At 38.5% G+C, this 14,378-nt stretch overlaps 1 protein-coding gene and 1 pseudogene across 1 annotated transcript in view; both read right to left on the bottom strand.

Annotated features, from left to right (window-relative positions):
* Positions 1-14,378, bottom strand: part of alcama (activated leukocyte cell adhesion molecule a) — a 312,067-nt gene that overhangs the window by 188,173 nt on the left and 109,516 nt on the right. The window lies entirely within an intron of this gene.
* LOC148148522 (uncharacterized) overlaps positions 1-14,378 on the bottom strand; it is a 134,656-nt pseudogene that overhangs the window by 33,644 nt on the left and 86,634 nt on the right.

Here is a 14,378-nt window from a genome sequence, read left to right as displayed (position 1 = left end):
AAAAGCCAAGTTTCCTGACCAGTGTATTTCCACATTCATTTTCTCCAGGAGAAACACTTCACCCTACAGGCCTGGCTATACGTTCTCTGCTTCTAACTGCTCATAACACTAATGGGAACTTCATCTTTAAACTACTACTGAATGGCATAATTTGTCCCTACAAACCAAGTCACCTTACAAAAACAACCTTGGCTCAACAGTAGCATCTCTCAAAACCAGAAGTCAAGGGCCTAACTCTCACGCCCAAAAACTTACGGCGTATTTTAGCCTTATTATTTCAGTGCAGCATTGTTGGGTACTGTCATACACAAACATTAAAACAATGCCTTATTTTCCTTTGCAGAAAAACATAAGTCAAGCAGCTAAAGAGAGAAGGCATACTCCCAATATCATAACAAGCATTTACTCCTCACAGTCAAAGCCATCAAAACAGATTGACTGATTGTTTACCACAGTCCTGTTTGTAAAATATTGCTCTGCACAAACTGGATGCTGCCTTTCTTTCACCGAGTGCTATACAAAGGTACATTTTTCTGTGAAATTATGCCAGCAACCACCTCACTCAATGACACTACAGACTTGTAAAAGCAGCCTATTAGAAAATGTAAACTTCTCTCAAGGAGGATGTGTAATGATCACTGGCCTTGCCAACAGTGCCCAGATCCCAAAAACAATTAATTGAACGAAATAAACAAGACCCTGGCTTCAAATAGTTCTTCACCGCATTTCTTCTCCGTGATGACCCTATTCACAAAAAAAAATTAAAATGCTTTTTCCATGGTGAATCAATTAAGGATTCTCACTAATTTTCCCATCAGCTATGGGGTAAACATATGCTTTCACTCATACTTTTTCCTGCTTGTATTTCCTTCTACCTCATGTCTCTATTGCTGGATTACAAAGTTGCCCTCCAATACCTCACCCTTATGTCTAGCATTCATGTGCAGTCCTCAACAGCTAGAGTCAGCACGCTGCTCCATATAGGTCATCCAAATGAAACTCTGATCCCAAATCATCTGATGCCAGGTGCCATCCTTTGCACAATCCTAGCATATTTACCACACCAGAAAATTCCAGATGCTACATTGCAGTTAAATAACCAACGTTGTAAAGCCTACTTTTTATACTTTTGTTACTTTAGAATTTATTAATTTGCCTTAATAACCAGATTTTAGAGTGGATGGATTTGATTTGCACTATTTAATGCTTTGGACCGAGTCGAAACCTATTAAAACTATCCAAGTGTCCATAAATAATGCACATTTTAATGCATGGAATGCTGCTTCACTTGACATGGAGTTTTGCCTTCTTAACTGTGACTATTCTGCTACTAAATCATAGGTTGATAATTATATTATAGGATTACTCATTCCTTATTTCTTTGTTCACAGGTATCCCAGGGGTTTAGAATTGCCATCCCAGCCTGTGGCTTTTCAGGCCCACGCACAGCAACTCCCAGCTTAGCAACGGTTTAGACAGCTACTAGAAAATGAGAGGGTAAATGCTGTTCCTTTGGAAGCTTCTCGACATAGGGAGTGGCTCAGCAATTGCCATTGTGGAGAGAAAAACAAAAAGAAACTAACTCCCTTTCCCTCTAAGCATATCTTTATCAAGCTACCCAAATGAAAAACCTTATGTTTACATACATTCAAATCAGAAATTGCAGGAAAACCTCAGTAGGTCTGGCAGCATCTGTGGAGACAAAGCATAGTTTACTGTGTTACATCCAGTGACCCTTTGTCAGTAAATAGATTAAAGGGATGCTTCTGCAGATTTCCTGCTTGGATTGCCTTGTTCAATTTCCTGTTTTGTATTTTTGTTACATTTTTGTATCATTTATTTTAGTCTATAAATTTCAGTGCAAACACATATGATTGGCCTGCTTATGTTAATCTAGTTTTATAGTTGCAGATCTGAGAGAAGATTTCCAATTTACTTGTTCCAGCACAACCACTACCTTGATTCACCTGAGTGAATTTACCCAGCAGGTAATAATTCTTAAGCTACAAATTTGAACCTTCATGCCATCGTTCCTGATACAGAATTTTTTTTTTCTCCAGCTTTGGAATGACCATTCAGGAAAGACTTGCTTCTTTTTTACCCTGTTTTAAAGAAGCTCCATCAAGCCCCTCAGTCATCCAATTGTTCACATCAGCCTATTGGAAATAATTGTATCTAGTAGTCATATCTTAATTTCATAAGATTGATGTCCACTTCTACTGATCAGAGCTCCTCAATGTCACTGGCCAGTTCACAGCCACTGTTGCTCATGCCTGTTGATCAGTGGTTCCAAGATCCACTGTGGGAAATAGCTTATTTAAAGAACAGGACTTCTTTTTGATTGCTACTTTGCACCGTTCCCCACTAGTTGATGCTTGTGTGGCCTAATCTGAATTAAGTCTCCTGGTTTCCATTTGATAAGGTCTGACACAACTGCGTTCCTCAGTTTCCTACAATGCAAAGAATACACACGCAGCTGGGTGTATTGGCTGCTGCTTTTTCTCAAAGCCCTTTTTCACTTCTCTTCCAGTTTTCCTCTTCTCATCCTATCACTCTGCTCCTACCTTCTCCCATGCCTTCTCTCCAGCTTCTGGCCAACCCTGCTTTCGCAATTTTCCTTCTGTGCCTTCCTACTCAAACATTTGCCTTTTTTTATCTCTTCCTCCGTGCAACTATTTCTCCCTCCATTTCTGTCTCTCCCTTTGTTGCTCAGTGTTTCAAAGATATACTGCATTAGGTTCCTCATTGCTGCAGAGAGCTGTGGAGGCTAAGTCATTGAGTGCATTTAAGATAGAGAGAGATAGGTTCTTCATTAGAAAGTGGATCAAGATATAACTGGGAGAAGGCAAGAGAATGGTGATAGAAACTTATCTGCCATGATTGAATGGCAGAGCAGACCTGATGGGCCGAATGGTCTTACTGTACTACAATATCTTTAGTCTTAAGTTTCCATATAAAAACCTTGAGAAAGGGCAGTACATAAAATGGTGACTAAGTTACCCCTAAAAATTCTGGCCCAATTAGTTCTACATATTCTAGTTCTACTTTAAGTAAATATTGAATGTATGCTTGACTGCTTGGGCTGGATTTCTAACAGTCAAACTGGATTGTCATAGGAAGAGTATAACCAAAATAAATGCTGTCGATGGCTTGTATGCTACAGTAAGGAGTCGGGGCAGGGAGAAGGTTTAGTTGCCTCCATCATTAATCACTAATATTTATGTAATTAAAAGCTCATCTCTACCTTTGCAAGTGTACAAAGCGGAATAGTTCCAGCCTGTTGGAACAGGGTCCATGATGGTGAAAATTGTTTAATGCTGTAACTGGAGATAAGCACACTGACAGCCTAAAATTCATGATGTAGGAATCCTTAAGAGCTAAAGGTCCAACTTTGCTTGCCAATACCTAACCCTCCCTTGTGGACATTGCCGATTTTAGCTCTTCTCCTACCCACTCCATCTTGGCCAGATGTCATTTGATCTCATCTACCATGAAGACACCTGTGCCAGTGCACTGTGCCAGAAGTGTAACGTAAGATTTGAACACAAGGATGGCACAAAGATCATAGAACAGGAATTCTTTATTACACTGGCATTGGGTCATTAAAAACCTGAATGTAAATTAAGGTTTAAGGAAGAGACAGTTTGAATATAGAACTAAACTTGTGGCTTAATTATGGTCGAGGAAGTTCTTTGATCGTTGTCCCCATGAGGCCATGTAGTCCCGAAAGACATCGTTCCCTCCATGCAGTGTCTGGCAGACTGCTTTAGCTGCTCTGTTCAGTACCTCCCTCCCTCACCATCACCACCTGCTGGAACTCCCATTACGCAGAGCAATTTAAAATGTGCAGGTTCTGATAATCTGTTGCATGGCAATAAAATTCAGATCATACTAACATTTCCCTACTCTATCCTGGATTCCAGGTCTTCATCTTGCCTAGCCAATTTCAAGATGTGTGACTACTTTTAAGTTAGCTACCAAAACAAACTCCTCGCTGATTAGACTACTGTCTCAAAGGTATCAATTACTAGCAAGCATGAGGGGTGGGTTCGTGACCAGATATTCAAGTTGCCTAACTCCCACCTTCTGAGAAAATGCCGCTCCTGGGTCTAATTCCATATAAAACTCAAGTAACTATTGAAAATTTTGTAGGTTGTAAAAATCAGTCATATCTACTGTGTGATTTCACAATTTTTGCCCAACATTACCAGTGCAAATTGGAGTTTATCAAATTCCTATGACATATAGCAAACAATCCATTTGGGTGCTTGGACATTTGTGTGCAACTTCATTTGGCAGGCCTTTGCAGATGGCTGTTAAGGCCAATCCTGGAGAGGCACATTCTGACAAATCTGAAAGCAGTCAGGTGACTTGTACATTGTTGCATTCATCACTGGCACCTGTTGCCAAGTTGCTACAGCTACTGTCATGATGATCAAGCATACCTGTGCAAAGAAATTTTGCCATTTCCTTCTTTCGCCAGATAGCAACTTCCAGGTATATTAGTCAACATTAAAGGGCATTATATCTGGCTTGTAAGGTCACCTGATTCCAGCACCTATGTCAGAGTGAGATCTTTGGGTGTTTAATCATTTTCTATCCTGGGGAGATACCAAATCCAAAAGTTGCCCCTGTTCATTCAGTGCCATCACACTAGGAAGCTCCATTTTTGATGGATTTATGATTTTATCCTTCCAGGCCATACCCATAATGTGCTAGAGACAGCATTGATGGAAATGATTGCGTTTGTGGCTCTAAGTCACCTATCTTTCATAGTCATATAGCAAAGTGCTGAGAACACGGGTCTTATAAAAGATCAGCTTGGTTCACAAGGTCTGTTTCGTGTCACCATGTACAGAGCTATATATAAAATGTGTTTAGCATCAGACCATGGAAATGTAATTTACAATTCAGCAGTAATGCAAAAAAAATCTCAACTTGCACATTTCATGAAAATGCAAGCACCAACTGCATTATGTTGTCAAGTACAGTGTATTATAGGGTACAGACTACAGGTTGTCTGCAAGCTCTTTAACAAGAAAAAAAATTCTGGCAGATTTACAACAAATATTATTCTAACACTGACTCTGATCATACCATGTTTCCCAAATCTTCCAAGTTCTCAGAGCATAAAGCAATCAATCAAGCTCAGAAAAATCAATCACCCCTCAACTCTCAACTAATGTAACTCAAACTGTGATCATTTACATATCAAACGAATTCTAAGCTTTTTTTTAATCACACATGCTAAAGCAGAGAGCAGAAGCAGAGATTTTTCTGTGTTTTGGGGAAAGGACGAGGAAATAGTTACAAACATTTCATCCTTTCAGTGGACTTGGTCCAAATTAATTAAATTAAGGACAATACAGCTACTCATAATTCAACAGCTATGAGAGTTTCAACCATCCAATTAACCACTAAACACTTTCCTACTGTTACTAAATCTCTGACTGAGCAAGCAATGAAATCTTAACAAATATCAATCAAAGGTTAACAGTGAGGTGCAGCTTGCCTGTACAGACAGAGAAAACACTAATTACGCATCTGTCATTTACAATTAAAGGAATGAATAAGCATCTGTCAATTCCAATTAACAATAGCAAATTGGGCAGAACCCCAAAAGGTCAATAAATGCAGCAAGTACCAGTAAATGGCTGGTTTAAAAAAAATAGTTGTTCATTCATCCCTTATGCTTTCCGATAGCTGTTCAGTAGTAATGGCTGGATAAAAAGGGCTATTTGCTTCCCTTAGGAGTGCTAAGAGGTTTCCACACCTGTTTAAATTGGACAGAACTTTGAAAATATAAGAAATCAATGTCATGCTGCTGTGGTGTTGAAGCAATGCCCTGTGCAATAATTTTACCATCAACCTAACCTTTCACAAAAAAGTAAATAATAGTACAATTTAATCTCAATAAATACACAATTTGTTAAAAGCCAAATCTAGATCAACATTTGTTAGATGGACTCAAATATAAGCTACTTTTATATAAAATGCAGCTATATGTTGACATCTGAATTCCGCTAATAATATTATTGTACAGTATTTTCTGGAGATCACTCAAAAGACCTTTCTCCAAACAAAAACACGGCATTACTTTTAGTGAACCCCTGATTAATTGGCTTCTCTAATGTTGTTCCATTTATCTTAAAATAAGTTCATTTGGTATGGGTTAAATTATGACATTTGGCATTTCAGGATGTGGTTAGCCAGTCAGCCACAATATTAAAGTAGCACTTAGGAATGTCAGCCTCAAAGTGAATTAAACTTCTATGAGAGTTTACAAAGATTTCGTACTTTTCAGAAAGAAAAGCATTCAACATCAAGGATTCAGTGGCACAGTAGTAGTGTCTCTACTTCTTGGCCAGAATATTCCATTTCATGTCCCATCTGCTTTTGAGGTACATCATAAAATGTCCAAACAGGATGATTCAAAGTAATGGGAGCTCTCCTCAGTGCTTTCTGATAGCAGCAAGACTTGGAGTAAGAACAGGTGTAAGATTGTAAACACAGTACATAACCCTTTTGTGAAATGAAATAACAATGGAAAAAATACATTTCATTTGTGATACAAATAAAGAACTAATCAAAAATTTAAGAAACAGTTACAGAACGCTAAAAACTTTTTTAACATTAGGAAGTGTTTATTTGAAACAGACTATGATAAACCTTCAGGTACGATAAACTAACATCTCGTACTGGATGAGTAAAACATTTCTGTCAACTAAAGTTTGGGAAGATTAAAGCCATTGTTTTTGTCTTTCTTCCAAACTCCATTCCTTTCCCTGGGATGACTCCAAAATTAAGATACCTCGTTCACAATCTTGGGATGATACTTAATCCTAAAATTCACACTTAATTTCTGTGCTATGTCCAAGACTTCTAATTACTTCTAACTCTTTGCCCATCTTGACTCCTCTGCTGAAATCCTCACTTACACTTCTATCATTCCTTGGCTTAACTATTTCAATACACTAGTGGCTGGCCTTCCACATGGAATCCTCTGAAAATGCAAGGTTATCTAAACCTCTGTTGCTCATATCCTAACTTGCAACAAGTCTTAATCGTCAGCACTCCTGATCAAGCGATGTCTTGTTTTTAAGATTCTAATCTTTGTTTTCAAATCACTCAATGGTCTTACTTGTCCGTTGTCATCTCTAGCCCCATAACACTGAGCTATCTACACCACTGGTTGCCATGTCTTCCAATGCCTACACCCAAAGCTCTGAATTTCCTCTGTTTACACCTCTATTTCTGAACTCCACATGCACTAAGCTTCCTCAATTTTTTAGTCATCTGGCTTACTGCATTCATTTAATTTTAAATCTAAACTGGTTTTACAGTGTTCCTGTGAAGTTTTTTTGCTCATTCATTCATGGAATGAGGGGGTCACTGGCTAGATCATCATTTATTGAGAGCAAGAGAGCAAGTAAAAATCATATTAAAAAGACTTTAGTGTACCAGTTGGGGTTTTCAAACAATTGTCCATTGGTTCGTGGTTATCATTAGAGTCTTAATTCCAGACTTTTATTGAATTCAAAGTCCATCAGCCATGGTGGGATTCGAATCCAGGTCCCCAAAACATTGCCTGGGTCTCTGAATTAACAATCCAGCAATAATACCACATGGCCATGGTGTCCCATAATCTTAAGTACCAATAAAGACACAATATAAACGTTTGTTACTGTTCTAGCAAACTTTGACAATTCATAAGGATAAGCAGTTTTCTTAATAGGGGTGTGATACAAGGATAGGAGAGTGAAGTGTTCCAGGGATTATTAGATTGACACTGACTGTAACTCAGATCAAATCAATTACAGATGTGAAATTTAATGAAAAAGCATTAAATCTGTCATCATTGCCGAACTAGGAAGTCAATTAATTGGTTGAAATTACCAACTGATGTAGATAAAAATGAATGTGTGAGCAGAGCGGTAGCGCGGTAGCAGATTAAATTCAATGCAAGTGGAAGATATTGCACAAGTGTTCAAACTGTAAAACTAATGTAGGCATGACTGAAGCTAAAGGGATCTGGGTGCCACAGAGTTAGCATTTTAATGTTTCCAATCACTCTTGATTAGAATTCAACATAACTGATAGAGCTCAAAAGGCCAAACATGTCTTCAATCATGCTGGATTAAAATTCAATACAACGAATGGAACTCAAAAGGCCAAAAAACAGAAAATGAAGAGAAAAAAGATCTGCCTAATGAGTATGTTCAACATTTTTAGACAACAACACAAGTCAGAAGGTATTATCAGGTATCCAGCCTCCAGATTATAGTTACTTTAATTAACCCATTCAGACAGCTGACACCTCGGGGGCAGATGGAATGTGAACTTTCTGGCCCAAGTATCATTGGCTACAAAACACTGAATTAGATTATACCCTAAATATCGTATCTAGCTTTGCTACCAAACAAAGAACATATGCAAACACTGAACATAGTAAACAGAAATGTAATTGAGTGTATTAGGCGGTTCAAGCTTGAAAGGAAAAGGCTGAGGAGGTGTCTCAGTATTAATCTGATAGTAAACAGAATTGTAAAAGTCAATTTAGATCTTCACCTCAAATTAAATTAGGATAGTGACACAGTAGCACAGGTGGAAAGATGAATCCGTATGATAATTTCAACTAAGCACTCCGGTTGAAACGAGTGAAAGACATATTTAGAGTTGACGTCAACAAGTTGCTCTTCATGTAATAAATGATTCAGGTCTGAGGTTGATTTCTGAATAAGGGCAAGAAACCCAAAAGTTTGGAATTATGTAACAAATATTTGGATACAGGCTGAAATGTTTTTTTATAAATCAAAGCACTGTGGATGTTGGAAATCAGAAACAAAAACTGCTGCAAAACTCAGCAGGTCTGGGAAACATCTGCAGAGAGAAAGCAGAGTTAATTTCTAGGGCCCAGTGTTCTAAAATATTTTCTAAATCATTAAATTATGATGGATCGAATGGACTGCTTCATTCATATCTATCCAGTAATCTTGCTTTGAGTTTTGGAGAAATAGAAAGGAGAGGGTGAGAAAAAAAACCTATTTTAGTGATGGAGACACTTGCTTTATTTATGTGCTCTCACAGGGTAAGAAATAACTCGCCTGTAGTTATTGGAAATTCCAACTGTGCACCAATAATGATCCTCTAGAAGGGTTTTTAAAATTGTGTGATGTTGAAGAGCCGTTGAATTGCAGCTATTACTGCTGAAGGGGAAATTTTGTATTTTTTGCAATGATCAAGATCCCACATGCCCTTCAATCGAAGGCTATAAAACACAGGCTATATGCACAAGGAAGTCCGATCCAAACCTTGTTGTACACTGTTCAAATCACACAGAATGCCAGTTTAATTGAACATTTATATTCTGATGCAATAAAAGATACTTGTTGCTTCAAATTTTGATTCAAAACAAAAGAATACAAATTACAACATGGACATTCTTTGAAGAAAATAAACAACTAATTCTTGTTCAGTTCTTTGTAATTCTGTGCCTAAGCTCTGAATGGCACAGTTGCACAATGTATTTCATAGCTCAAGGCCAAAGTTATTGCAAAGAACATCTTCTCAATTTTGAGCTTTTCCTGCCAATTTTCTTGTTGCTTCTTTCCTAACAGCAGCAACATTTGCTAAGTGGAGATTGTTTGGCTACATTTTGTAAAGACACTTGGCACTGCCCCACAAAGCACATTACAGTACAAAGTTCAGGCATGTTCAACAGAATTTTAAAAAAATGTATGGAATGGAACAAAAACAAAGTTTAATAAGCAAGCATTAGTACACTAAGTGTATTAGGATTATCTATATATTATATACAATACCTTACAATTTTATATACATTCCACCCTACTAACCTTGTGGAATGCCTTTTGTTACCACCTTAGGTCAACATATTTACAATAAAGTAACTCTGAAGTTCACATGCCCCCACTTAATTTTTATACATTAACTGATGCCTGTTATGATGCAAGTCTAGGTTCCAAGTTATTATGGAATGTTATATTATCTTTCCCCATAAAATCTTTCACAATACTTATGCATTTTTTTGCAATTTTACATTTTTCCCCAATAAATGTTTTTAAAAATCCATCAATCTTCGTCTTTTAAGGTCTTTGTTAAAGTTTGCTTCTATATGCAAATTAGTTGAGGAAAGGATAGATTTCCTTCCCTAAAGGGATATGAGTGAACCAGGTAAGTTCTTCACAGTTCTTCTGGGTGGCACGGTGGCACAGTGGTTAGCACTGCTGCCTCACAGCGCCAGAGACCTGGGTTCAATTCCCGCAACTGTCTGTGTGGAGTTTGCACATTCTCCCAGTGTCTGCGTGGGTTTCCTATGGGTGCTCTGGTTTCCACCCACAGTCCAAAGATGTGGATAGGTGGATTGACCATGCTAAATTGCCCGTAGTGTCAGGTGAAGGGGTAAATGTAGGAGAATGGGTCTGAGTGGGTTGCTCTTCGGAGGGTCGGTGTGAACTTGTTGGGCCAAAGGTACTGTTTCCACACTAAGTAATCTAATCTCATCTAATTGTCAGTACTGCAGCTCAGAGATAGGAGTAGTAGACTGTCTAGCTCCTCAAGCCTTCCCCTCCATTCAACAAAATCACAGCTGATCTGCTCCAGGCTTTAACTCTTCTTTCATACAGCTCAGCATAGGTGTCAAGTCCCTGGTATTTCAAAAATTGATCGACCTCCTCTTTAAATACTTCCAGTGATCCAGCCTGTGCAACTCACTGGGGTAGAGAATTCCAGATATTCACTGCCTGCTTGGAGAAGAAATTCCTTCACATTTCACTTTTAAATGAATGCCTGTAACTATGTCCCCTAATTCAGGGTTCCACATTATGCTACCAGTCCTGTCCATCCCTGAACCATATCTCTGTCATTGCTATGCTATCTCAATCTCATGTTCCCAAACATGCCCTCAGTTCATCTGTCTTACCTGTTTGACCCCTTGCAGTGAAATAAATGAAGCTTAATTTATCAGTTCTACTTCATTTTCTGCTTTGTTCCTGCCTGCTCTGTTTTACTTATTAGCATAAATCCTTCCAAGCAGCTCTAGCGAGTCTCCTCACCAGTATATTAGTCCCTTGCAATTTAAGTGCAATCTGTCCTTGTTGTACTGGTCACTTCTACCCCAGAAAAGATTCCAGTCATCCAAAATGCGAATCCTTCTCCTCTGCACCAGCTCCTCAGCCACACATTCATCTGCTCTATCTTCCTATTCCTATCCTCACTAGGTTGTGGCACCAGGTGTAATCCAGATATTACTACTCTTGAGGACTTGCTTTTTAAATTCTTGCCAAAGTTCCTGTCTTCTTTCCTCAGAATCTTGTCCTTTTCTCATTAGTTCCGTTACACTAAATCAGAAACAAAATTAGAGATGTGTTGGAAAAACGCAGCAAGTCTGGCAACATCTGTGGAGAGAAAGCAGAGTTAACATTTCAGGCTTAGTGACACTTCTTCAAAACTCTGAATATATGCAAATGGACACCCAGATCCCTCTGTATTGGAGTATCGTCATTTAAGTAATTGACAGAAAGAATTAAAAAGCACACAAAGTGCATGACCTCAAGTTCCTACATTAAACTCCATCTGCTAAGTTTTTGTCCATCCACTTAACCTACTTATATTCCCTTGCAGATTCCTTGGGTTCTAATTTAAAGCATCTATGTTTCTATGGTCAGCTTCTTTCCAGTGGTTGTTAGACTATTGAATGGACCTGTCAAATTTCAAATCAACATTGATGTTGCTTTTGTATACCATCTGTGCAGCCATTGCACTGTATGCCTCACTGTTTAATCCCACTTTTATCTGTATATCCTTTTATATTATGGCCTGCCTGTACTACATGCAAAACAAAACTTTTCACTGCATTCAGGTATATGTAGCACTCTACTCTCTGCTCCAAGTCATTAATATAAATAATAAAGCAGGTCTAGCAGCATCTGTAGAGAGATGCAGCTGAATCAGTCAAAAAAGTCTCTTCTTCAGAACTGAGTAGGGCTGGAAACAGCGCTTTTAATGCATTGTCAACATCGGATGAGCAGTGAGTGCAACAAATGGTGAGTGCCAAGAGAAAAATACAATGCCATTGTTATTGATGGTAAAAGAGATATAGGAATTCAAAACAGGTGTTAAAAGTAGGCATGGATTAGCAGAAAATAGGTCAGCTCAGCTGACAGCAAACCAATGCAAACGAGACAAAGGACAGTGTTCATGCTCTGAAGTTCCAAAACTCAATGTTGAGTCTGAAGGCTGTAAGATGCCTAAGCAGAAAAATGAGGTGTTATTACACTGCTTAACAGGAGCGTGACAGTGAGCCCACGATAAAAACGATTGCATTAAACTAAGATAGCATATTGAAGCAACTGGGTGGTCAGGGTATATGTTATATTCAGAGTGAAGGTGTTCCACAAAGCAGTTATCCAATATGCCAAAGCAGAGGAAACTGTATTGTGAGCAGCAAATACAGTCAACTGACTGAAAAGAATGCAAGTAAATGGCCGATTCATTTAGGGCCTATCTTAGGTTTAATATTAACATCCATTATCACTTCTGGAAGAAAGTTCGAAACATCTACCACAATGTGTGTGGAAGTGCTTCCTAAACTTCCCTGAATGGTCTGGCTCTAATTCTCAGACTAGGCCCCTTTGTTCGAGAATCTCCAGCCAGTGGAAATGGTTAGTCTTATTCATCCTGTTGTTTCCTGTTAATATCTTAAAAACTTCGATCAGATCATCGCTTAACCTTCTAAACGCTAAAGAAAACAGACTGAATTTATGTAATTTCTCATCATAACTTAATCCCTAAGTCCAGGTATCATTCTTGTAAACCTACATTATACTCTCTCCAGGGCCATTATGTCCTTCCTAAGGTGTGGTGCCCAGGTTTCCTCTCAGTACTCAATGTGGGTTCTATGCAGGGGCTTTGGACAGCTGCAACATGACTTGTACTCCAATCCTCTGAATAGAAAGGTCAGCATTCATTTGCTTTTTGACTATTTTCTATACCTGTCATGTCACTTTAATGAACCTTAACCCCCAAATCCAAACTAAATGTAACCTCATTATCATTTACATGTCAAGTAACTTTTTCCATAAATTTAAGTTCTTAGTAGCTAATTCCATTATATAGACAGTGGTGAATTTTACATCAAAACGCTCAACCAAAAAAGCTTTATTACAACAATAATGACCTTTTGGCTACAGGTCAACAGGTGACAAAAAAAAAAACTGACGCACTTGCTGTCTAAATCCTCGCTTTCTCTTCCAATGTTATTTTGATGGTTTTTTTTATTACTGAAGTTTCTCATTATGAGAGCCATTTCCACACTGACCTATTAGCTGGCAGATGCTTTTAAAAAATATATTTTCTTTTGTGTCTCTGGAGAACAGTGTTCTGGCTGGAGTACAATTAGTACAGTACGGTAATTTGAAAATCCATTGTTTATGTATGCTGTTGAAGAATGTGGACCATCCTCATTGGTAGTTTCACAAATGATAGACTTTGAATTAATTTATTGAAATCTTTTGATTCTCTCATCCTGCTCATTGAAAAATGAAGTCTGAGGCACTGTTATTTTTCTACATTTGTTTTCCAAAGCAACAGAGTTGACTTTTTCACATAATTTTCTGCAATTACAACAGTACCCATTCTCGGACAACTCCATATTCCTATTAAATGCCCCTCCTTGGCTGACCTATTGGAATGCCTCCTCAGCAAGTTCCCTGCCTCCTCACGCAGTCCAAAAAGACGATAAACAATTTTCCCTAATCATTATATAAATTATTTGGATGCAAGCATAAAAGGTATTGTAAGTTTGCAAATGTCACCAAAATTGCAGGTGTAGTGGACAGCGAAGAGGGATACATCCGATTACAACAGGATCTTGACCAGATGGGCCAATGGGCTGAGAAGTGGCAGATGGAGTTTAATTCAGATAAATGCGAGGTGCTGCATTTTAGGAAAGCAAATCTCAGCAGGACTATACACTTAATGGTAAGGTCCTAGGGAGTGTTGCAGAACAAAGAGACCTTGGAATGCAGGTTCATAGCTCCTTGAAAGTGGAGTCGCAGGTAGATAGGGTAGTGAAGAAGGCATTTGCTATGCTTTCCTTTATTGGTCAGAGTATTGAGTACAGGAGTTGGGAGGTCATGTTGCAGTTGTACAGGACATTGGTTAGGCCACTGTTGGAATATTGCGTGCAATTTTGGTCTCCTTCCTATCAGAAAGATGTTGCGAAACCTGAAAGGGTTCAGAAAAGATTGACAAGGATGTTGCCAGGGTTGGAGGATTTGAGCTATAGTGAGAGGCTGAACAGACGGGGGCTGTTTTCCCTGGAGTGTCGGAAGCTAAGGAGTTTACAAAATTATGAGGGG

This window comes from Chiloscyllium plagiosum, unplaced genomic scaffold, assembly GCF_037043375.1.
Source record: "Chiloscyllium plagiosum isolate Xiang-an unplaced genomic scaffold, Cpla_swu_hap1 HiC_scaffold_12, whole genome shotgun sequence".
Classification (NCBI taxonomy): Eukaryota; Metazoa; Chordata; class Chondrichthyes; order Orectolobiformes; family Hemiscylliidae; genus Chiloscyllium; species Chiloscyllium plagiosum.
This window is presented reverse-complemented; position numbering and strand designations above follow the sequence as displayed.